Here is a 25,141-nt window from a genome sequence, read left to right on the forward strand (position 1 = left end):
AGTAGTAAGAGAGTGTATCACATCCCACTGTACTTGGCAAGGCCAAACACCTATTTAGTTCAGCCAGTCACTGAATTTTCTGAACACTGGAAACTCCAAAGTCCAAACCAGGATTCAGATGAAACCCTCAGCTCATCGATACATCTGTTCAATGTATGCTATTTTTTAAGTCGATCTTTTAACCACTTCTGGACTAGAAGGTTTTACTCCCTTAAAGCGGAGTTCCGGGCACAGAATCGTTTTTCAATGAACATACCCCGGGACAGTCAGGGCTAGTACATTCCACAATGGCTATCCTCTGATCTGTCCCGGTTCGCACTTACCTGCAAGAAGAAATACTCACTTTTAAAATTTCTTCTCCAGCGTTGCCATCTCTGTTGTGGGCAGCTGAAGCCAGCGTGATCCTCTTCTGCGTCCTTCACCGGCGCATTCTGGGAGAAGCTGCCCAGAAGCTGTTTAGCAGGGAATGTGGCGTAGCATCGGAAGTGACGAGCGGGGCCGGTGCCGTCGCATTGATTCCTGGGAGCGATGACGTTCAGCTCCCAGGAATCATTGCAAACTGGAAGTGACGGCGCGGGCCGCGGCCACAGAGGGAGTAAGTGGAAAATAGGTGAGTATTTCTTTCTACAATTACAAGGTAAGTAAAAAAAAAAATAACCCTAACTATCCAATTCCTTTTCAGCTGAAGAAGAGCAAGCGGATGGACACAAAATCGATTAGGTCGATTTTGAGCCCGGAAGTCCGCTTTAATGAGCAGGCCATTTTTTGCGATTCGGCACTGCGTTACTTTAATGGACAATTGTACGGTCGTGCGACGCTGTACCTAAATAAAATTGATGTCCTTTTTTTTTTCCACAAATAGAGCTTTTTTTGGGCGGTATTTGATCACCCATGCTATTTATTTATTTTTTGTGCTATAAACAAAAAAAGAGCAACAATTCTGAAAAAAACAATATTTTTTACATTCTGCTATATAACATTCCCAATAAAAAAAATGTAAAAATCAAATTTTGTCATCATTTTAGGCCAATTTGTATTCTGCTACATATTTTTGGTGAAGAAAATCCCAATAAGCGCATTTTGATTGATTTGTGCAAACGTTATCGCGTCTACCATCTAGGGAAAGATTTGTCATTTTTATTTATTTTTATTTTTTTACTAGTAATGGTGGCAACCTGCGATTTTTAGCAGGACTGCGACATTGCGTGGACAGATCTGACCCCTAACTGACATTATTGAGGGGACCAGTGACATTACTACAGTAATCAGTGCTAAATATACAGTATGCACTGTTACTTTATTAATGAAACTGGCAGGGAAGGGGTTAACTCAGGGGCGATCAAAGGGTTAAGTGTATGCCTAGGGGGTGTTGTCTAACTGTGAGGGAGATGGGCTTGTTGAATCAACACAGAGACCTGTGATCCTATATAGGTGGATCACAGGTGCTCTGTGTTCATTCCAGAGAGAACAATGGACTGCTGTGTTTACAACAGCAGACTGTCGTTTTCTCTACAAGGGCAGCGATTGCGGGTGCCCAGCAGCAATGGCGGCCGCCGGCCGCAGCTCTCAATGTGGTGATATCAGCTGTCTTGAGAGAGACAGAGGGACATTAACCACTTCAATACAGTGCACTTTCACCCCCTTCCTGCCCAGGCCAATTTTCAGCTTTCAGCGCTCTCACACTTTGAATGACAATTGCGCAGTCATGCTACACTGTACCCATATGAGATTTTTATCATTTTTTCACACAAATAGAGCTTTCTTTTAGTGATATTTATAAACCATAAAAGTGTGGCGCTGAAAGTATAAATCACAATAATGATGAATAGTGTCCAAATGAATAAACAACTAATAATCACAATAATGTGCATATAGGAAAAAGAAAAATAGAATTGTGTCCAAATGAATAAGTCCCAAAGAAAAACTGATGTGAAGTCAATTCATAAATCCGCATGCACAGTAATCCAAGGGGGAATTCTTCCCGTGACACCAAGGGTATGTGGAGGAAAGGAACACCTCTGTGATGGGGTAAGAAAAAGCAGCTTACCAGATTACAATGGTTGCTCAACTTAATGAGTCAGCCTCTACCAGCTTTTAATCAAGACCACTGAGGATCTGATGTTGCATGGATACTTATTCAGTACAGATGGACCACCTCTTAGAATACGTTAAGGGATCAGTACAGGATAAAATCTCCTCAGTATTTTCCAGCAATCATAAATGAATATGTAGGGAAAGAGAAAATAAAGCCCATAGCGTGATCCCGTTTAAAATACAATCTTATTTATTTAAAAAAGGTACTCACATTGTGGCATGAATAAACAGGCATATCGATTAGCAATACAAGGGATGGAAGTGCGGCGTCCCGCAGACTGTCCCAGGTAGTAAGTAATGAAGGCCGGCGAAAAAGTTTCGAGGGGCGTGTGGACGTTGCGTCTGGAATCGCCAACGTTTCGTCTCAATAGACTTATTGAGACGAAACGTTGGCGATTCCAGACGCAACGTCCACACGCCCCTCGAAACTTTTTCGCCGGCCTTCATTACTTACTACCTGGGACAGTCTGCGGGACGCCGCACTTCCATCCCTTGTATTGCTAATCGATATGCCTGTTTATTCATGCCACAATGTGAGTACCTTTTTTAAATAAATAAGATTGTATTTTAAACGGGATCACGCTATGGGCTTTATTTTCTCTTTCCCTACATATTCATTTATGATTGCTGGAAAATACTGAGGAGATTTTATCCTGTACTGATCCCTTAACGTATTCTAAGAGGTGGTCCATCTGTACTGAATAAGTATCCATGCAACATCAGATCCTCAGTGGTCTTGATTAAAAGCTGGTAGAGGCTGACTCATTAAGTTGAGCAACCATTGTAATCTGGTAAGCTGCTTTTTCTTACCCCATCACAGAGGTGTTCCTTTCCTCCACATACCCTTGGTGTCACGGGAAGAATTCCCCCTTGGATTACTGTGCATGCGGATTTATGAATTGACTTCACATCAGTTTTTCTTTTGGACTTATTCATTTGGACACAATTCTGTTTTTCTTTTTCCTATATGCACATTATTGTGATTATTAGTTGTTTATTCATTTGGACACTATTCATCATTATTGTGATTTATACTTTCAGCGCCACACTTTTATGGTTTATTATTATTTTGAGTCATTGTTGGTTGATTCTGTGTTGGCTGCAGACATTTATCATTGTTTCATTTATCACACTAGCGCGGAAATTTCTTTGAATTTTATTTATATAGTGATATTTAATCACCTCTGGGTTTTCTATTTCTTACAAAAAAAAAAGAAAAAAGACAGAAAACTTTGAAAAAAAAAAGTTTTTCTTATTTTCTGTGAGTAAATTTTGAAAATAAATACATTTTTCTCCTTCACTGATGTGCGCTGATGAGGCGGCACTGATAGGCACTGATAGGCTGCACTGATGGGCACTGATAAGGTGGCACTTATGGACACTGATGAGGTGGCACTGATGAGGAGGTACTAATATGCCGCACTGATGGGCACTGATAGGTGGCACTGATGAGCACTGATAGGCTGCACCAATGAGCACTGATAGGTGGCACTGATGGGCACTGAGAGGCGGCACTGATGGGCGGCACTGATGGGCACTGACAGGCGACAATGATGGACACTGACGGGTGGCACTGATGAGTGGCACTGATGGGCAGCCCCATCAGTGCCCATAGTGCTGCCAGTCAGTGCCCATCAGTGCCTAGATGAGCAGGCACTGATGGGCACTGACTGGCAGTACTATGGGCACTGATTGTGGGCACTGATGGCGGGCACTGTGAGCACTGATGGTAGGCAGCAATTGGCACTTTATTTACATTGTGTAATCAGGGCACTGATGATCAGTGCCCTGATTACTTGTATTTGTCTCCCCTATGAGGAGGAGCCGCTGATCGGCTCTCCTCACACACTGACAGTGGGAGGCGAGGAGAGCCGAATAATGGCACTTCCTCATTTACATGTGACCGGCTGTGATTGGACACAACCGATCACATGGGTAAAGAGTCATGTCATTGACTCTATACCGAGATCGTCGCTCCGCGTGCCCCGGGGGGTGTGCGAGAGAGGCTGTTCTGGTGGGCCGTCATATGAAGGCGTCCCAGAACAATAGCTACACCGCTCAGCCGTCATTTGACGGAGGGCGGGTAGCAAGTGGTTAAAGAAGTTCTATAGTCACAACATACACTTTCATTTTTTTAACTTTAGCATTGTAATAGCAATACAAACAATAGTTATTTTTGAAAATACAAGATAATCTTTCTTGAAAAACCTCCTTTCATTTTATGAGTGCTGCCTGTTCGCTGGCCATCTCTTTCCATAATTTCCTGAATTCCTTGCATGCTTTGCAGCTTCTTCTCCGCTAAATTTTTTGGTTTACTTCCAGATTCTAAGGACTACGTATGTCATTGTACCGTGATGCTTGCAAGCAGTGATTCCGGGTAAACAGCACCTCTGTAGTTCAGAAGTCAGGCTCTGTGAATTCTGTGACACAGCAGTGCCTACCCACAGGCTAGAGTGAATACATGTCATGAAAATCAAGGAAATAATTGTGTGGTTCCTTCAGATGTAAGTATTTACAAACTTCAAGGTGATTCAGATTAAAGTGTTACTAAACCCACAACAGTAAAGTCAGTTTGTATATACAGTAAAGCATGCTTGTCATACTCACTGTGGAATTTAAGGGATTATTCCTCTGCATTGTGTAAAAAGACTGTCTTCTATGATCCTCCCCTTCTTCCACAGTCCCCAATCCTTCTCCTGATAGGTCAAAGCCTTTGGAGACACTCTGCACATGCTCAGTTTGGTGTGTATTGATAGAGAGTTTTTTTTTTTTTCTTAGGAGGGAGCATGTGATCAGCACAGGGCAAATCAGCACTAATCAGACAGAGGATCAGGGGTCCTTCAGCCCCATAGCACAGTCAGAGGAGAATAAAAACTCCTCCTACGAGCTTTAACCAAACACTGATAGATGTCACAAGACTGCTATATACTGCTGATGAGAAAGGGTATTTAGCAGTTTATATATTATCTAAAATGATTGTATTTCCATGTTCTGTGCACTGTGGGACACCAAATATAGTGAATTCAGGGCCCTGGGTTTAGTAAGACTTTAACCACTTAAGCCCCGGAAGATTTTACCCCCTTCCTGACCAGGGGGTATTTGACGTCCTTTTTTTTCCCACAAACAGAACTTTCTTTTGGTGGTATTTGATCACCTATGCGATTTTTTGATCATGCACTATAATCAAAAAAAGCGACAATTTTGCAAAAATAACAATATTTTTCACATTTTTTTATATGAAATTCCCCCCAAAAAAATGTAAAAATCAAAATTTTTTAAAATTTTTGGCAAATTTGTTTTCTGCTACCTATGTTTGGTAAAAAAAAATCACAATAAGCATATTTTGAATGGTTTGCGCAAAAGTTATTGCGTTTACTAACTAAGGGAAAGATTTTTGTCATTTTTGTTGTTTTTTTTTATGAGTAATGGCGGCGATCTGCGATTTTTTTTGCGGGACTGCGACATTGCGGCGGACAGATTGGACCCTTGACTGACATTTTTTACACTTTTGGGGGTACCAGTGACATTACTACAGTAATCAGTGCTATACATATGCACTGTTACTGTAAAAATGACACTGGCAGGGAAAGGGTTAACTTTATTGGAGGGGTTAAGTGTGTCCCTAGGAGCGTGCTTCTAACTGTGCAGGGATGTGGCTGTGTGTGTAACAGCACAGATCAACGGTCTTACATAGCAGGACCGTTAGATCAGTGCTTTTACACAGGGAAGAATGACAGGCGGCTTTGTTTACATTAGCCGCCTGCCTTTCTCCCTTCACAGCGGACGATCGCGAGTGACCGGCGGACATCGGGTCTGCCGGTCACACGCACGGAGGTGTCCGTGAACGAGCCACGGCGGGAGCCCGCCTCCGGCGGCACGCGCTCGCCCGCTATTGGCTCCCAGGCTAGTGACGTACCGGTACGTCACTTTGCCTGGCCGGGGCTGACCGCCGCAGTATATGTACTTGCGGCGGTCGGCAATCGGTTAAAAGGAGTAGGCTATTGATTTTACATTTTTGGTTTTAAATTTTAACTGTAGAAATAAAAAGTCTGCTGGAACTAGAAACACTTATGTGACACAGACTGTCAAACATCAGGAAGTTTAACTAGAGATCCGAGAGAAGATTTTAGAGGATAACTTAGTGGACTGGTAGCCAATACACCCCATACTATTCCAGCTATGCAAAATATTTGAAAGCGGAGTTTCACTTTATGTTTCAGGATCCTTGCTCTTGATAATTTTGTGAGTCAAAGTGTAAGAAAGTGAAGTCCCATTATTTGCAGTTTTCTATATTTTTTAGGTCCCTTATGGCTTGGCTAAACTGATTTCTATGCATTTTTAACATACTCACCTTGCAGACTATACAGAAATTCCAACTTGTAAAAATCAATAACTCTCTTTGCTATTCCAGGCATGCATATGCAATTTCAACAAGACAGTACGGCATATTCACATTTTAAAAATGTCAAGTTTTAAAAAAAAATATTATTCCATCAGCCGCCAGGATGAAAGTGCATGGAAAATAGTCAATCAAACTGCAAGGAACAGTGATAAAGTGCCCTCTAACGAGCGTATATGTAAACTGCACAAAACATGCATTAGTTCTTATTCATGAAAATTTGTTTCAAATCCAGTCTTTATAGTGGAGCCACACTGATTTCCCTCATTGTTGAAAGAGCTGTGGAATCCTTTAAAAAATAAAGATCACTGAAACATTTTACTGTGCATTTGTATTATTCTTTAATAGGCATAATGCCTGGCACACAATTTATGTGCATCGTTTATTATATAAGTGATATTTCTAAAACTAAACATGGAATTTCTACTAAATAAATATAGATGTAAACCATAACCAAATGAAATTTAGTTTCCTAAAGCCCAGTTTCTCAAAAAAAAAAAAAAAATACAACTTTTTTAAAAAAATAATCTTTTTCCACTTTTTTTCTGCTCGGTGGGCTAAAAATTACATCGGCAGTGCACTGTAATGAAAGCAACTTTATACTTACCTGTTGAGCAGATGGTGCACTGAAAGTCTGCTCTATATCCAAGTCACAGCCACCAATTTAATCGACCAATATAGTGTGTCAAATACCAAGTCCACCTCTCTGGCTGTTCTGGTTCCTCCTGCTGACTCCTGGTCACAGACCACAATATAGATGTAGAGGGTCATTGAACAAGCACAAAAAAATGTACTACCAATATTAATTACCTTCACAATTTTTCATATTTAATGTTTTATATTATGACATAATTGTTAGTACTCTAGCACATAATTACCCTATAACTCTAATATAAGCTTCTTTAACCACTTGCCATCTGGCAAGTGTACTTTAAAAGCTTGATGGCTCACTCCTGAGGGTTGGAGGGCATTTTAAAACATCCTCCCACCCTTGCTGCTCATGCGCGATCTCTAGTGAGCACAGTTACGCTCCCTGTGATCACTATGTTCTTTGGGCACAGCAGATCACAGAGCAGGGTTGAATTGGCCCTAAATTCCTGATCAACACCACACCAGTCAGAAGACAGCAACAGTGTTCCTGATTATCAGCCTACTAGACCAGTGCAGCAGGCAACAGTGTCCTTAATCACCACCACACCAGTACAGTGTCACCATTCCAGTGCCACCAGCCACAATGTACTTGATCACCACCACCATAGTCACAGTGTCGGCAGACCAGTGCAGTTGGCAACAGTCTTCCTCATAGTTACCACACTGTTCCTGATCAACAACACACCAGACCATTGCAGTCAGCAACAGTGTTTCTGATGGTCACCTCACTAGACCAGTGCAGCCACCAACAGTGTTTCTGATCCCCATTACACCAGTCCCAGTACCACAAGACCAGTGCAGTCAGCCATAGTGTCCCTGATCACCACCACACCACCACAGTGTCACCAGCCATAAAACCCTTAATCGCCACCACCCCAGTCACAGTGTCGGCAGACCAGTGCAGCAGCAAACAGTCTTCCTAATTGCACCACACTATACCAGAGTGGGCAGCAACAGTGTTCCTGATCACCCGACTAGTGCAGCAAGCAACATTGTTCCTGATTACAGCTACACTCAAGCCAGTGTCATCAGACCAGTGTAAGTCAGCAACAGTGTTTCTGATTGTTGCCACACCAGTCCCAGTGTCTCTCTTCCAGTGTAAGTCAGCAAACAGCTTTCTTGATCACTGCCACACCAGTCCCAGTGTCACTAGACCAGTGCAGCCAGCAACACTGTTCCTGATCGCTGTCGTACCAGTCACAGTGTCACAAGAACAATATAAGCCAGTAACAGTGTTCCCTTATCACTGTCCCACCAGTGCCCGTGTCCCCACAGCCATTGCAGCCGGAAACAGTGTTCCTGATCGCCGCCACACCAGTCGCAGTGTAACCAGACCAGTGCAGCCTTCAACAGTGTTCCTGATTGCCGTAACCCCAGTGCCAGTGTCACAAACCAGTGTAAGCAAGCAAAAGGGTTCCTAAAAGCTGCCACACAAGGGACAGTGTCATCAGGCCAATGAAAGCTGGCAACAGTGTTCCTGATTGCCGCCACACCAGGGCCAGTGTCACTAGCACAGTGTAAGCCAGCAACAGTGTTCTCAAGCCTCAACATACCAGACCATTGCAGCCAGCAACAGTGTTCCTGATCTCTGCTCCAAGTCCCAGGGTCACCAGACCAATGCAGCCACCAGCAGTGTTCCTGATCGCCTCCACACCAGTCACAGTATTACCAGGCCAGTGTAAGCCAGTAACAGTGTTTCAAATCACCACCACACCAGACCAAGTGTCGCCAAACCATTTCAGCCAGCAAAAGTGTTCCTGATCACCACCGCAACAGTCCCAGTGTCACCAGAGCAGTGTAAACCAGCAACAATGTTCCTGATCTATGTCTCTGCCTGCTGCCTGAACTGACACTTCTGCACAATGACAACATTCCTGTGAGAAACCAGTCTTAGCCATCCCCTTGAGACTACTGCACTCCTGGAACCACAGGAATTATTTTGTTCACCTTTTGTTCAGTCTCCTGTACTTCCTGCCCAGTGAACATGGCATTCCTTGGGACAGCCACATAACAGTAGGCTATGCATGCTTGGCTTATAGGTACAGGGACTGCTACAGGTGATGCTACACTAAGCTATAAATGCATAATATATATTGTTTTTGGATTCTTCTTCTGCCTGCTGTTTCTGCTCGATCTACCTGAACGTTACCGTTATCGACTTGTCTGACTCTGCATCTGCACTTCCAGTCTGCTATAGCTGCTCCTTCAGTCTGCCAAGCTCTGTGCCAGCTTACCTACCACCAGCCTGTCTGCTGCACATCCGCCTGCTGATTGCTGCCACACAGATTACTGCACTGATTCCTTCTTCTAAACTGTGTCTTTTTTTTAGTTTTACAGAACTACAAACAGCTGTCATTTTTTTTGCTGAGGAGTCACACTGGGATTTTTACAGTCTAATAAATACATAGGCATACAGGGTTGATAACAGTGCTGTTCATGATGACCAGCAGCTCTGGGGACAATAAATTTACACTAGGACATCTAAACAATTTGTTTATTATTTTAATCAGTCACTTGGGTACACCCTATACCACCACATCCTCATCTATATATAGGGCTATTGATTACATCATATCAGGTGATACAGTATTTTAATCGGTCTCTTGCGTATACCCTATTCCCATCACATCTCTATCTATATATAGTGCTATTGGATACATCATATCAGGTCATTGAGTATCTATCGGTCAGTTGCGTATACCCTATACTCACCACATCTTTACCTATATATATAGAGCTATTGATTACATCATATCAGGTGATAGTTAGAGTATTTTAATCGTCACTTGCATGCACCCTATACCCACCACATCTTTATCTATATATAGAGCTATTGATTACATCATATCAGGTGATAGAGTATTTTAATCAGTCACTTGCGTATACCCTATTCCCATCACATCTCTATCTATATATAGGGCTATTGAATACATCATATCAGGTCATTGAGTATCTATCGGTCAGTTGTGTATACCCTATATTGATCTCTATCAACATCATGCCTGAAAGGCCGACAAGGAGAGGCAGCCACTCACAGGCCACGAAAAGAGAGTAAGCAGCGTCTGTGTCCATTGTGAAAAGTGGTGGTCACAGCTGACATAGTGCATCCTCTGCAAGCGGGGCACGCCCATCCTTTATTTCCGGTGCTGCCCGTTTTATTCAGCCACAACATGTGGAAGAGTTGGTGGAGTGGATCACAAAGCCGTGCTAATCCTCCTCATCCTCTGACACCCACACTCACAGTAGTTTGCCTTCCACTGCAGCTGCCAAAATGGCCCGTTCCACAGGCTCCTTCTACACAGCTACTCCTTCTGTCGCCCCACCATCATGCACACAGGAGTTACCTGAACTATTCGATCATAGTGTCAGTGACATGCTGCTGGACGATGAGCAGCAATTTGAAAAGCTGTGATGTTGGTTCCCAGGTTGATGAAGGGAATAACGTAAGCCTTGAGAGAGGGGGTGACAATGACGAACAAGAAACCAGCAGTCATGTTCCCACAGCTGAAGCATATTGCCAAGTTTGCTCCATGAGGAGGGAGGGGATGATGAGGTCACTGACTGTACTTGTGTGCCTGACAGGATGGAGGAGGAGGAGGACGCACAACTCCAATGAGGCAGGATGTGCTCTAGGGGCCGCCATAGCAGTAGCCAAGCTATTGCATCACAGCACAGGTGCAGGGTGCTGCAAACTCCCCGGGGACTCCCAAAAGTTCATTAGTGTGGGCTTTTTTCAGCACATGTGCAGTAGACCGCAGCGTTGCTGTTTGCAACATCTGTCTGAAGCGGATCAAGTGTGGCCAGAACACCAGCCGCTTGGGCACCCCATGCTTGACAAGGCATATGACAACCTGCCATACAGTCCATTGGCAACAGCACCTGAAAGAGGCACCAGATCAAAACAAGCATACATCACCTTGCTCCTCATCTGTGATCTCTAACCATACTATACCTCATACCTTCTCAAATACCAGCATTGAGAGGGATGATAGATCAGCAATAAGTGCCCCAGCTACTTGCACCCAATCTGCTAGCAGTACACCACTACTTGATTTGAGCAACTACCACAGTTGCTGATCCGTAGAAAGAAATACTGTCCCAGCCATCCACATGCTCAGCATCTTAATGCTAGCTTGGCCAAATTGCTAGCATTACAATTGCTGCCTTTTCATCTGGTAGACTCTGCTCCCTTTTTTTGTGGGAGCATTTGTGGAATGTGCTGCACCAAAGTGGCAGGTCCCAAAAAGGCATTTATTTTCGCGTAAGGCCATGCCGGCTCTCTACCGTCATGTGGAAGGCAGTGTTTTGGTCTCTTTGGACAGAGCGGTCAGCAGGAAGGTGCACATTACTGCTGACTCTTGGTCCAGCAGGCATGGACAGGGACCTTACATTTCGTTCACGGCGCACTGGGAAACTCTGCTGGCAGCTGGGAAGGATGCAGGACAGGGTTCAGTGTTGCAACTTGTTTTTCCACCACGCCTCCAAAAACGTGGTGCTGTTTCTGCCACATCTGGCTACTCCACCACCTCCTCCTCCTCCTCCATGTCCTCTTCTGCTCAATTGTCCTCTGAAGCAGCAGTGCTCCCTAAGCATTCAAGGGGCTACGAAAGCAGTCAGGCTAAAAGATGCCATGATGTGCTTCAGTTGGTCTGTCTAGGGGATAGGTGTCACACCGGTGCAGAGATTCTGTCAGCTCTGCAGGGGCAGCCTCAGAGATGGTGGACGCCACAACAGCTTGAGCCAGGAATGGTTGTATGAGACAATGGCACCAACCTTCTCTCTGCCCTCCGACAAGGACACTTGACACATGTTCCATGCTTGTCACATGTTCTGAATCTGGTGGTGCAGCATTTCTTGAGCAGATACCCGGGCTTCCAAGATCTCCTGAGGCAGGCCAGAAAAGGCTGTGGCCATTTCCGCCATTCGTACAATGCCAGTGCTCGCTTATCTGACATTCAACGGGAATTCAACCTGCCCACCAACCGCCTCATTTGTGACATGCCCACCTGGTGGAACTAAACGTTGGCAATGCTGCAGCGGCTGGACATGCAGCAGAGGGCCATCAATGAGTACCTGTATGAGTATGGCACAAGGACAGGGTCAGGGGAGCTTGGTTTTTTTTCACCATGCCAGTGGCTTTTGATAAAGGATGCATGCATCGTCTTGTCACCATTTGAGGAGGCCACAAGGATGGTGAGCTGGGACGATGCATGCATCAGTGAACTATCCCTCTAGTCTACCTGCTGGAGCACACGCTGTGTGGAATCATGGACAGGGCACTTGAGGCAGAACAGCGGGAGGAAGAGGAGTACTTCCTTTCCGCACAAGGCCCCCTTTATGCAGATATCATTCTTGCAGGGACACAAAACACACAGGAGGAGGAGGAGGAGGAGGATTTCAGCAGCATGGATGTAGAGGATAGCATACAGCAGTCTTCAATGGATAGTTTTGATTCCCCAGAAACCCCAGGAGTTGTACGTGGTTAGGGAGAGGTTGCTCCTGCTGACAATATCATCCTTAGTGACCCAGAGGACTCAGAAGCTCATGCTTCCTCCAACTTACATTGCATGGACTCCCTGATTCTGCAAAGCCTGTGAAAGGACCCAAGGATTCATGCTATCAAGGAGAGGGATCATTACTGGTTGGCGACCCTTTTTGATCCTCATTACAATGGTAAAGTTGCAGAGCTCATCCTGCCTTTGCAGAGGGAGCAGAGGATGAAACATCTTGAGGAGGCCTTGAAAAAATATTTGTGTACCACCTTTCCAGACACTGGGAGGTCAACATTCTCTGGATGTGTTTCTGAGGCATCATTTAGCCAAAGGAGGAGTGGTGTAGAAGGCGGCTGGCTGACCGATGCCTTTAAACAGTTCTTTAGTCCTCAGCAGCACCCAGGGCTGTTAGGTTTAAGCAACCATCGGCAGCGTCTCCATCATATGGAGCATGATTATCTAGGCGCAAGAGCAGACTTGGAGACCTTTCCAGCTGAGCATCCACTGGGTTACTGGGTTTTGAGGATGGACCACTGGCCAGAACTTGCAATATGCAATGGAGCTACTAACCTGTCCGGCTTCCAGTGTGCTTTCCGAACAGATGTTCAGTGCTCCCGGAGCTTTTGTGACAGACAAAAGAGTGCATCTGTCCACAGACTCTGCTGACCAGCTGACTTTTATCAAAATAAACCAATCCAGTATCAACAAGAGCTATCAAGCCCCTGATGCTGATGTAACTGATTGAATTTGCTAGGGATCTGCCATCCCTTGAAGACTGCATATGCTGCCTATCCTAATCCTCTACCTTGATTCTGCTAGCTTCCAACAATGTTTTTGGTTTAGGTCACTACCAACCCCCAAGGCCTAATTTTTCTGCACTTGTATGACAGGTGCATACAATTTAAATGCTGTATGTAATTTTTAACCGCAGGCCCTGTTCCTGTGCCCTGCTAACTGTAAGGGGTTACGGTGTTCAGGCACCACCAACACCAAAGGCCCAATATTTTTGCAACTGTATGACAAGTATATGCAATTTCACATTTGGATGGAATTCTTACCAGCAGGTCCCGTTCCTGCACCCAGCAAGAGTAACTGCGAGGGCTTGGTTACGGTGTTCAGGCACCACCAACAGCAAAGGCCCGATTTTTGGCACCTGTATAGTAAATGCAATTTCAAATGTGTATGATATTCTTATCAGCAGGTCCCCTTCCTGCACCCAGCAAGAGTAACTGTGAGGGCTTGGGTACGGTGTTCAGGCACCACCAACAGCAAAGGCCCAATATTTGGCACCTGTATAGTACATGCAATTTCATATTTGTATGGTATTCTTACCAGCAGGTCCCATTCCTGCACCCAGCAAGAGTAACTGCGAGCCCTTGGTTACGGTGTTCAGGCACCACCAACAGCAAAGGCCCAATTTTTGACACTTGTATAGTACATGCAATTTCAAATTTGTATGGTATTCTTACCAGCAGGTTCCGTTCCTGCACCCAGCAAGAGTAACTGTGAGGGCTTGGGTACAGTGTTCAGGCACCACCAACAGCAAAGGCCCGATTTTTGGCATCTGTATCATACATGCAATTTCAAATTTGTATGGTATTCTTACCAACAGGTCCCGTTCCTGCACCCAGCAAGAGTAACTATGAGGGGTTGGTTACGGTGTTCAGGCACCACCAACACCAAATTTTTGGAACCTGTATGACAAGTACATGCGATTTCAAATTTGTATGGATTTTTTATCCACAAGGCCTGTTCCTGCACCCAGCAAGAATAACTGTGAGGGGTTATGGTGTTCAGACACCACCAACAACCAAGGCCCAATTTTTCTGCACCTGTATGGCAAGCACATTTGATTTGAAATTTGTATGTATATTTGTATATGACATTTTTTGCTTTAGAAATGTCAGTATTGCTGCAGCAGGCTACATACATCTGATCTGATCTTTTTATGGATAGGGTGCCTTTTTGTAATATGTACATGCATTAGAGTGGGTGCTGTGTGGGAGCATCAATTTTTATATACTCGGGTGATACCGTTTATGCGTCTGGGTATCTAATAATAATAATACTATATAGTGATACTGTCCTGCCGTTCCATCACTTGTACACATGCTATATACAATATAATATTAAAGGATTAGCCTTTATTATATCAGGTAACCATTGCCAGTCATATACCCACATTCTTATATTGATCTGTTTTTTGGCTTATGCTTTGTAACAATGAGAAATGTGATGATTTTAATCAATTGTAATGATAAGTTGATGATGCCGATTGCCTGGAGGGGTAATCGACTATGGATCTAGGTTAATAGATCTGACATCAATGATTACCTATGAGGCCGCTCTCCTTTGGTTGCAGAGATTGCAGCAAGGGGTTAATCACTAGTCGGCTGAGGTCTGAGATAAGTAGAGGTAACGCAGCCGCGTGCTCACGCCCTCCACAGAAGTCTTGGAATGACTAAACCGGTCAGTGCGTAAGCAACGCGGTTACCATAGCAGCAGGACGCCAGGCGGGGACTCGATAGTACTTGCGGACTTCCTGAACGCTGACGAGCAACACGGAAGCCCAATAGGCTCCCGATGGTGTCCTATGCTGCCCTGCTTTTATGACATTTTACGCTGTTTTTACCTAGTGTGTTTGTAAGAGCATGTGTGGAGGGGAGGGTTTTTTGGACATTAATAAACCTTTACTGGCAATACTGCTCTATGTGCCCCTTGTATTTTCTCCTATGCACTATGCTGGAGCGCTGCGCATCCAGGTGATCAGTGGTATATCTTTCTACAAGTGGATCCTTGAGAGATTCCGGTCTGGATACATGAGTGGATTTTGGGCTATTGTCTTGCCAGTATCTGGTAAGTGTGTTTCCTTAGGGAGTGATGCACTCGGTGAGGTGAAGGGATTGAGCATTCTTTTCCGGCTCCAGCACTGGTGACTTATCCCCTTGTGGATTCCATAGAGACTTTTCTACCACTTTCCCTATGAACTTTATCTGGACTTGCATACCATGATAATGAATATGTCATGTGTTTTAGCGCTGCTTGTGTATATGGTTCTTGACAACTGTTGAGGTGATATGCACTTTATTTGAATTGATGTTTTATGTTTAGGAAGCATCTTTCCTATATCAACAATATAATAATTAGTTGTTGTATATGTATATTGCACCATAAGACCACTCAAGCGCTCGGTGATTGAGATAGGTGATTTGTCACTTGTAACTCAGTCCATTTTTCTAGGCTACATCCATCGTAGAGATGCACTACTGTACAGGAAACATTCAGGGGACCCCCCAGGCACGATAATTGAAGGAATTTTTCATTTTTATATTTTCACTTTAAGCCTCATTAAAATCAGTAAATCACTGCTCCTTTAAAAACGATAGTTTTTAAAAACTTTTTTTTTCATTGCTACATGTTCCCCAGGTCAGGTCCCAGACCCCCATGCACTTTTGTGGGGCAATAACTTGCATTCAAGCCTTTAAAATGAGGCCGTTTGATTTTCGAGGTTCAATGGGGTTCGTTTGTTCGAGGGGACTTTTCCTCTGTTTGCGGTTTTCTGGTGCGAACCGAACCGGGGGATGTTTGGCTCATCACTATTGATTAATAAAGACGTAAACATTCTGGCGATGGTGCTTGATAATTGTTTAAAGAAGGTGATCTCTTTACTGGTGCAAAGTGACCAAGAGGGATTAATTCCGAGTTGCTGTATGAAAATGAATATACGTAGACTTTTTCAAAACCTACAATACCCCCAAGGACACTCCACTACTCGTGTTATATTCTCATTAGACACTTGTAAAGCTTTTGACAGTGTGGAGTGGCCGTATCTTTTTACAGTGCTACAGCTTTATGGATTTGGACCTTGGATAATTGCTTGGATATGGCTCCTGTATACTTGTCCAGAGGCCAGGGCCCACATTAATAAATCTGTTTTACCTATGCTCTCCATTTCCAGAGAAACACGACAAGGATGTCCTTTTTCTCCATTATTATTCACTTTGGCTATTGAGCTATTGGCTATCCGTATATGATCTTCTTCCTCTATAGGAGGCCTACTTGTTGGCACTAAATAGGAGCAAATTTCAATGTACGCTGATGATACCCTTATATACTTGGCTGACCTCTCTGCCTCCTTATGTTCCTTGCTTCATGAAATGGAGAGCTTTGGTGTGTACTCAGGCTTTAGGGTTAATTGGGCTAAATCCAGTTTTTTTCTGCTGGACCCAGGGGCTGGACAAGCAGTACATCTGTGCTCTCAACTCCAGGTTGTTAACTCCTTTCATTATCTGGGAGTAGTGGTACAATTGCCCCTAAGCTCTTATGTGGTAAACAATTTTTGCCTGGTTATTACTCAACTGCAGCAGCGAACCAATCAAAGGATGGAGTCAATTTATTTTTCTTCCAAATTTCTTTATGTGATAGCTAACTCTCCATGTAAAATTTCCGAGGTCCCATTTTAGACAAATTAATTCCATCTGGACAGGTTTCTTGTGGAACCACCGTGCTCCCAAGATGGCTTTCGAGATTTTAAAATTACCCTCTCATCTAGCGGGCCTGGCCTTTCCTAATTTTTACTTATATTACCTAGCCTCTCAGCTTGTGGTTGTACATAACTTGTTGCATCCAGCTTTAGTTAATGCCTGCACCAATACTGTGGCTGCCATAGTTTCATCCTATGAATCCTTACATAACATTATCTACCACACACGTTGCCCTGCAACGACCATGTTGAGAACTACATTTTCTCTAGTTAACACTATAGTGATTCGCTTATGTAAGGAAGTATGGACTTCCTCCCCTCAATAATCCACTTTGGTATAACCCTGTGTTGCATGAACTCCTCACTATCCCTGATCCACAGCATTGGATCTCTAGAGACATCAAATACCTTAACCACTTAAGCCCCGGAAGATTTTACCCCCTTCCTGACCAGGGGGTATTTTGTGATTCGGCGCTGCGTGACTTTAATGGACAATTGCGCAGTCGTGCGACGCTGTATCTAAACAAATTTGGTGTCCTTTTTTCCCACAAACAGAGCTTTCTTTTGGTGGTATTTGATCACCTGTGCGATTTTTTGATCACGCGCTATAAACAAAAAAAGAGCGTAAATTTTGCAAAAATAGCAATATTTTTCACATTTTTTTATATGAAATTCCCCCCCCCCCCAAAAAAATGTAAAAATCTAAATTTTTTAACATTTTCGGCCAATTTGTTTTATGCTACCTATGTTTGGTAAAAAAAATCGCAAACAGCGTATTTTGATTGGTTTGCGCAAAAGTTATCGCGTTTACTAACAAAGGGAAAGATTTTTGTCATTTTTGTTGTTTTTTTTTAACGCGTAATGGCGGCGATCTGCGATTTTTTTGCGGTACTGCGACATTGCGGCGGACTGATCGGACCCTTGACTGACATTTTTGCCACTTTTGGGGTTACCAGTGACATTTCTACAGTAATCAGTGCTATACATATGCACTGTTACTGTAAAAATAAACTGGCAGTGAAGGGGTTAACTTTTTTTGAAAGGGAGGGGCTATGTGTGTCCCTAGGGGCGTGCTTTCTACTGTGATTGGCTGTGGCTTCAGATGTATGAAGAGTGATCATCGGTTCTACATAGTAGAACCGTATGATCATCCTTCATACACAGGGGAGAATGACAGGCAGCTTGTTTACACAAGCCGCCTGACTTTCTCCCTCTCCCCCGCCGATCGCAGAGTGACCGACGGACATCGGGTCCGCCGGTCACACGCGCGGGGGGGGGGGGGTCCGTGACCACGCGGGAGCGGGAGCGCGCCTCCGGCGGCGCACGCTCGCTCCCTAGACCCTCACAAGCTAGTGACGTAGCCCTACGTCACTTTGCCTGTGAGGGGCTGACCGCCGACGTAGATAGTCGTGCGGCGGTCGGCAAGTGGTTAATCATTTATATACTGAGCAGGGCCTTAATTCATTCGCTCAACTAAGAGTTGACTTTAACCTACCCCCCCCCCCCTTTTTATCTTTATATCTTCAGCTTGGACATGCACTAAAAGCCCAATTCAGATCCACCTCCTCGCCATTATATCTACCTCCATTGGAGAAACTACTGAGAAAGTTAGACACAACTAAACTGATTTCTGAATATTATTCTGCACTAATGGCTAATTCCAACCCTAGGTTTGTTGCTGCTCAGACCTGTTTGACCAGCCTGAATACACATTTTTTTAATGAAGACTGGACTGAGTTTGTTGAAAAATATAAGTGCTCAGTGAAATATTCCAGGGACAGGATTATTCAAATAAAGGTATTTCACCAGAGCCACCTTACTCCCTCTCGGATGTGTAAGATGGGCTTACGTCCCACGCATGAGTGCTTTAGAGGCTGTGGGACTGAGACTGACTTTGTACATTGTTTCTGGTCCTGCCCTATAGTTTATGCATTTTGGTCCGGAGTAGGCTCATTCTCATCCACTGTTCTGGGTTTACCTAATATCCTGCACTCCAAAAGTTTTTTTTTTGTTTCATTTTTGGTGAATTATCTGTTCCTGCATATGTTAAACATTTGTTACGAATATTGTACTTCTCAGTTAAGAAGACTATACTTATTTTATGGAAAGGGACAACTTGTCCTGCCTTGATCACTTGAAGTCAACTGATAAGCCCAGCCGCCGTAGTTTTGCTGCGACAGGTCGGCACTGTTCCGCGGAACGACGTGCCTGCACGTTCCTTCGTGGGACCGCTAGTGCGGACATGTGCATGCACCGATTGGCTACAGGGGGAGCCAATCAGCGGGTCCGGCAGCCGCGATGTCCGCCGGGCACCTGTGATCACTTCCTGTGGAGACAGAATGGTTGTCTGCCGTTGAAAACACGGCAGACCGCTGTTCTGTCAGTAATGAACACAGAGATCCTGTGTTCCTCTTATTTAGGAACACAGGTTTCTGTGTTTATGCAGCAAGCCCAAACCCCACACAGTTAGAAAGCACACCCTAGGGACACATTTAACCCTTTGATCGCCCCTGGAGTTAACCCCTTCCCTGTCAGTGTCATTAGTACAGTAACAGTGCATATTTTTAGCACTGATTCGTGTAGTAATGTCACTGGTCCCCCCCAAAAGTATCAAAAATGTCAGTTAAGCGTCTGTCTGCTGATATGTCGCAGTCCCGCTAAAAATCACTGATTGTCACCATTACTAGTAAAAAAAGAAAATAATAAAAATTACATAACCTTTCCCCTAGTAGCAGAATATGTATTGGCTTAAAATGATGAAAACATTTGATTTTTTTTTATTGGGAATGTTATATAGCAGAAAGTAAAAAATATTGTTTTTTTTTGTTTTGTTTTTTAGAATTGTCGATCTTTTTTGTTTATAGTGCAAAAAAAAAAAAAAATCGCACAGGTGATTAAATTAAATGCCACCAAAAGAAAGCTCCATTTGTGGGAAAAAAAAGGACATCAATTTTATTTGGGTACAGCGCCTTGCAATTGTTAGTTCAAGTATTGCAGTGCCATATCGCAAAAAATGGAATGGTCATTAAGGGAGTAAAACCTTCCGGTCCAGAAGTGGTTAAATAAAATTCATCTATTACCTTGAAAACCACATGTACTAGGGTTGCATCAAAGCTTTTTATTCTGCAATCCTATCAAACAAAATAATCTTTTTCCTAATACAATGCATTTGTGACCAGAAAAATAGCATCTCCTACTGATTCCCACTTAAATAATACAGTGATCATAAGGTCAGTTCAGAATTTAAATGCTACAATTTTAATTTAAATAAAATGGAATTTTTGAACAGCTCTCAAAGAACTCTGCCCTAACTTCAATTTAATGGCTTTTTAAGAGTGTGCAAGTTAATGCATTATTTTATTCATCCAACATTCTGCACCCTTTCTGTATTTAGAAATGTGCCTATAAAAGAAAGAAAAAATGACAATGGTTGGGGGGATGTATGCACAGAGGTTGAAGCATTATGGCAGGAAGCTGAGGTGGGCAACAACAGAAGTGACACATACCTGATGTCTCTGGAAATAATCAACACAGGAGTTTTAGAGTCGGTTCACACTATGGCGACACGACTCTGTACTACTTCGGGGGCGACTTGTGAAGTCCCGTGCACCGCAACTTCGGCGCGACTTGCACGGACTTCATATAATGAATGTCTATGCAAGTCGCTCCGAGGTCGACCCGAAGTAGTACAGGACCCTTCTTTTCTAAGTCGGAGCGACTTGTGTCGTTCCTATTAGAACGGGTTCTGTAGCAGTCAATGGACCGCTACGGACCGCGACTTGTCAGGCTGACAAGTCGACTGACAAGTCCCGGTAATGTGGACCGAGTCTTAGGCTTTTACTGTCAGAAATGTAATTATACATTTAGGACCCATGCACATTGTTTTACTTTACCATGTGTACCTTAACCACTTCTGAACTGGAAGATTTTCCCCCTTAATAAAGAGGCCCATATTTTGCAATTCGGCACTGCGTTATTTTAACAGACAATTGCGCAGACATGCGATGATGTACCCAAATAAAATTGACGTCCTTTTTTTCCCACAAATAGAGCTTTCTTTTGGTGGTATTTGATCACCTGTGCGATTTTTATTTTTTGTGCTATAAACAAAAAAAGAGCGACAATTCTGAAAAGAAAAAAAAAAAAATACTTTTCACATTCTGCTATATAACGTTCTCAAAAAAAAAAAAAATCAAACTTTTTTAATAAGTCTATTTTGATTGGTTTGCGCAAAAGTTATCGCATCTACTAACTACAGAAAAGATTTATGTCATTTTTATTGTTTTTTTTTTTTACTAGTAATGGCAGCGATCTGCAATTTTTTTGCGGGACTGCGACATTGCGGCAGACAGATCGGACTCCTAACTGACATTTTTGACACTTTTGGAGGGACCAGTGACATTACTACAGTAATCAGTGCTAAAAATATGCACTGTTACTGTAATAATGACACTGGCAGGGAAGGGGTTAACATTGTGGGTGATCAAGGGGCTAAATGTGAGCCTAGGGGAGTGATTCTAACTGTGGGGGGGCGTGGCTTCTGAAATGACCATAGAGACCTGTGATCCTATATAGAAGGATCACAGGGGCTCTATGATCATTCCAGGGAGAAGAACAGTCAGCTGTGTTTACAACTGCTGACCGTTCTTCTCTCTCAATGGGGAACAATCACGGGTGTCAGGCGGCTATTTGGAGCGCCTGAACCATGCATCGGCTTCCCCGGTGCCTAATGGGTGTGGGACAGTGCCCCCTAGCTCCCTGCTCGCGACCGACATAGCCCTACATCAGTTTGCGCAGGAGAGCCACATTGTCGCAGTAAGTAGGCGGCGGCCGGTTGGGAACCGGTTAAAGTGGGTGTAAACACACACACATACCCAGTGATGTGCACAGCCTCAGATGATACACAGAGATGAAACAAATCCTCCTACATAGGTTTTACTTGTTTATCTGCAGTCTTCTCCACATCTCTTCAAAAGGGCAGAAAAGTGTTAAAATCTTTCTTCATCTTTCAGGAGCACAGAGAAGGGGGTGGAGAGGCTGCAGTAACAGTGTGTTAGACCTTATTGGAGAAAAAGCACACACCCTCCTCGACACAGCAGAAGAACTGTGTTCTGAATAGATAAGCTGTCTGCTAAACTCTCCCCCGACACAAATTTATTTCATGTGTTGGGAAAACTATTTTAGAAGTGACTCATGATGATAACAAAGGAACAAAGCACCAGAGAGATATAACACTTATGCAATGCAATTAAAAATGACAGCAGGTTTGGCAGCTCCCGCGTCACTTCCGGTACTGCCTGTCCATCATGTCACCCGGCCCGGGTATCCACACGTATCGTGACACAGTCACATGACTTCCTCAGGCGATAGAGGCCGGGCGCGCTCCTACAGCTTATATAATGGTGACTAAATGACAGGTGTTTCTTTAAATTTGGGTTAATCAATGCTGCCACAAGATTATAAAAATGAAAATACATATTCGATATGTTAATAATAAATATCTTAAAACTCCTTATAATGATAGAACCCCAATTTAAAACTAATATTAAAGAAAACCTAGAGTATACAAACTTTGACATTACACCGTCATCTATTGGGTGCCCATCACATAGTGCACTTCTGAATAATGGTAAACCCATGGTGCAATGTGGACGTTTTTATACTATAGGTTTTATTTAACCACTTGCCCACCGCTCACATTGAGCGTACTGCGGCAAAGTGGCACGATCCCGTCCAGCGACGTAGACCTACGTCGCTGGACTCCTCCCCCTGTAGGCGGCGCTCGCGCGCCGCCGGAGGCGCGCTCCTGCTGTTTTCATTCACAGCGGGAGTCGGGCCAGGGGAGGAGCAGCGGCGATCGCCGCTGCTCTGCCCCGATCGTCGGGGAATCGAGTGAGGAGATCCGCCCGCCTGTGTAAACAGAGCGGGCAGATCTCCTAAGTGACAGGGACTGACAGATCGGAGTGTTCAGCATAGCTGGACATCCGATCTGTCCCTGTCTCACAAAGTCACCTCCCCCCCCACACGTCAGTAAGCACCAGGCATACATTAACCCCTCCCTCTCCAATAAAATTAACCCCTTCACTGCCAGTGTCATTTTTACAGTAACAGTGCATATATATAGCACTGATTACTGCAGTAATGTCACTGGTACCCCCAAAAGTGTCAAAAATGTCAGTCAAGGGTCCGATCTGTCCGCCGCAATGTCGCAGTCGCGCAAAAAAAATCGCAGATCACCGCCATTACGCGTTAAAAAAAAAAACACCAAAAATGACAGAAATCTTTCCCTTAGTTAGTAAACGCAATAACTTTTGCGCAAACCAATCAAAATACGCTTATTGCGATTTTTTTTACCAAACATAGGTAGCAGAAAACAAATTGGCCAAAAATTTAAAAAAAATTAGATTTTTACATTTTTTTGGGGGGGAATTTCATATAAAAAAATGTTAAAAATATTGTTATTTTTTCAAAATAAACGCTCTTTTTTTGTTTATAGCGCAAAAAGTAAAAATCGCACAGGTGATCAAATACCACCAAAAGAAAGCTCTGTTTGTGGGAAAAAAAGGACGTAAATTTCGTTTGGGTACGGCGTCGCACGACCGCGCAATTGTCAGTTAAAGTTGAACAGCGCCGAATCACAAAAAGTGGCCTGGACGGAAGAAAGCAAAATCCTCCGGTGGTAAAGTGGTTAATAATCGTTTTAAAATTGGGGTATTTACAGTACCTTGTTTTTTCAGGCTTTCATTTGGTGATAAATGATAATGAATATCTCCTGATTTTTTTATTGTTTTTTTTTTGCTTTTTACCATCAAAAGGAAAACTGGTCAATATAGTGAAAAGAAAAAAAAAATCACTTTTTCTTAAATGTAGCTGTATATTTCTTGCTACTGCCATAATCTACCACCATAGAACAACCAAAAATGAATTTTCCTGTTCCCAACGATTGCAGTGATACTACATATGTGTATGTTAATTGTTGCTTGTATCTGTAATACAGCCCAAAAATCTAAATTATTAGCTGTTAACTTGATTTCCAGAAATCTTCCAGGACGCCTTAATGAGAGATAGGCTCCTCCCACCTAGCACAGGAAACACAATCCACATTAGTTTAAATACAGGTGAGAGCCAGAGACCCTAAGGCTCCATGCACACAGGGCGTCATAAAAACGTGCTCCAAAGCTGTTTACATAACGCCGGGAAACAGCAGCTGTAAAAACGTGCTTTCAGTAGCTTTTTCTACTAGCGTTATTGCACGTTTGGCCACAGTAGCTGTTAGCAGCGTTTTTTTCTGCTTCCATTCAAAATCAATGGTTCCCTATGGGAGCCTATTGATTTGAATGGAAGTCACACCGCAGGTCGGATCAGGGTGATCCGACTTGCGGTGCGACCTGCACTGTGAGAATCTTGAGGGGGAACTCCACGCCAAAATGGGGAAAAAAACGGCGTGGGGTTCCCCCCCAGGTTCCAAACCAGGCCCTTCGGATCTGGTATGGAATTTGAGGGTAGCCCCGCGCCGAAAAAACGGCGTGGGGTCCCCCCCCAAAATCCATACCAGACACTTATGCGAGCATGCAGTCCAGGATGCCAGGAAAGGGGAGGGGACGAGCGAGCGGCCCCACCCCCCCTGGATCATACCAGGCCACACGCCCTCAACATGGGGGGGGGTGTGGGTGCTTTGGGGCAGGGGGGGCTCTGCACCCCGCACCTCAAAGCACCTTGCCCCCATGTTGATGAGGACAAGGGCCTCATCCCCACAACCCTGGCCGGTGGTTGTGGGGGTCTGCGGGCAGGGGGCTCATCGGAATCTGGAAGCCCCCTTTAACAAGGGGGCCCCCGATCCCGGACCCCCTCCCTATGTGAATGGGTATGGGGTACACTGTACCCCTACTCATTCACCCCATAAAATGCAGTGTATGGAAATGACGACAGGAGACGTTTTGGAAAATTTATTAAAAATCTTCATCCGGCTCTTGTCCTCTCCGGGGGTCTTCTCCTCTCCGAGGGTCTTCTGCTCTTTTGCTG

This window comes from Pelophylax lessonae (genome assembly GCF_965119305.1).
Source record: "Pelophylax lessonae genome assembly, chromosome: 3".
NCBI classification, from domain to species: domain Eukaryota; kingdom Metazoa; phylum Chordata; class Amphibia; order Anura; family Ranidae; genus Pelophylax; species Pelophylax lessonae.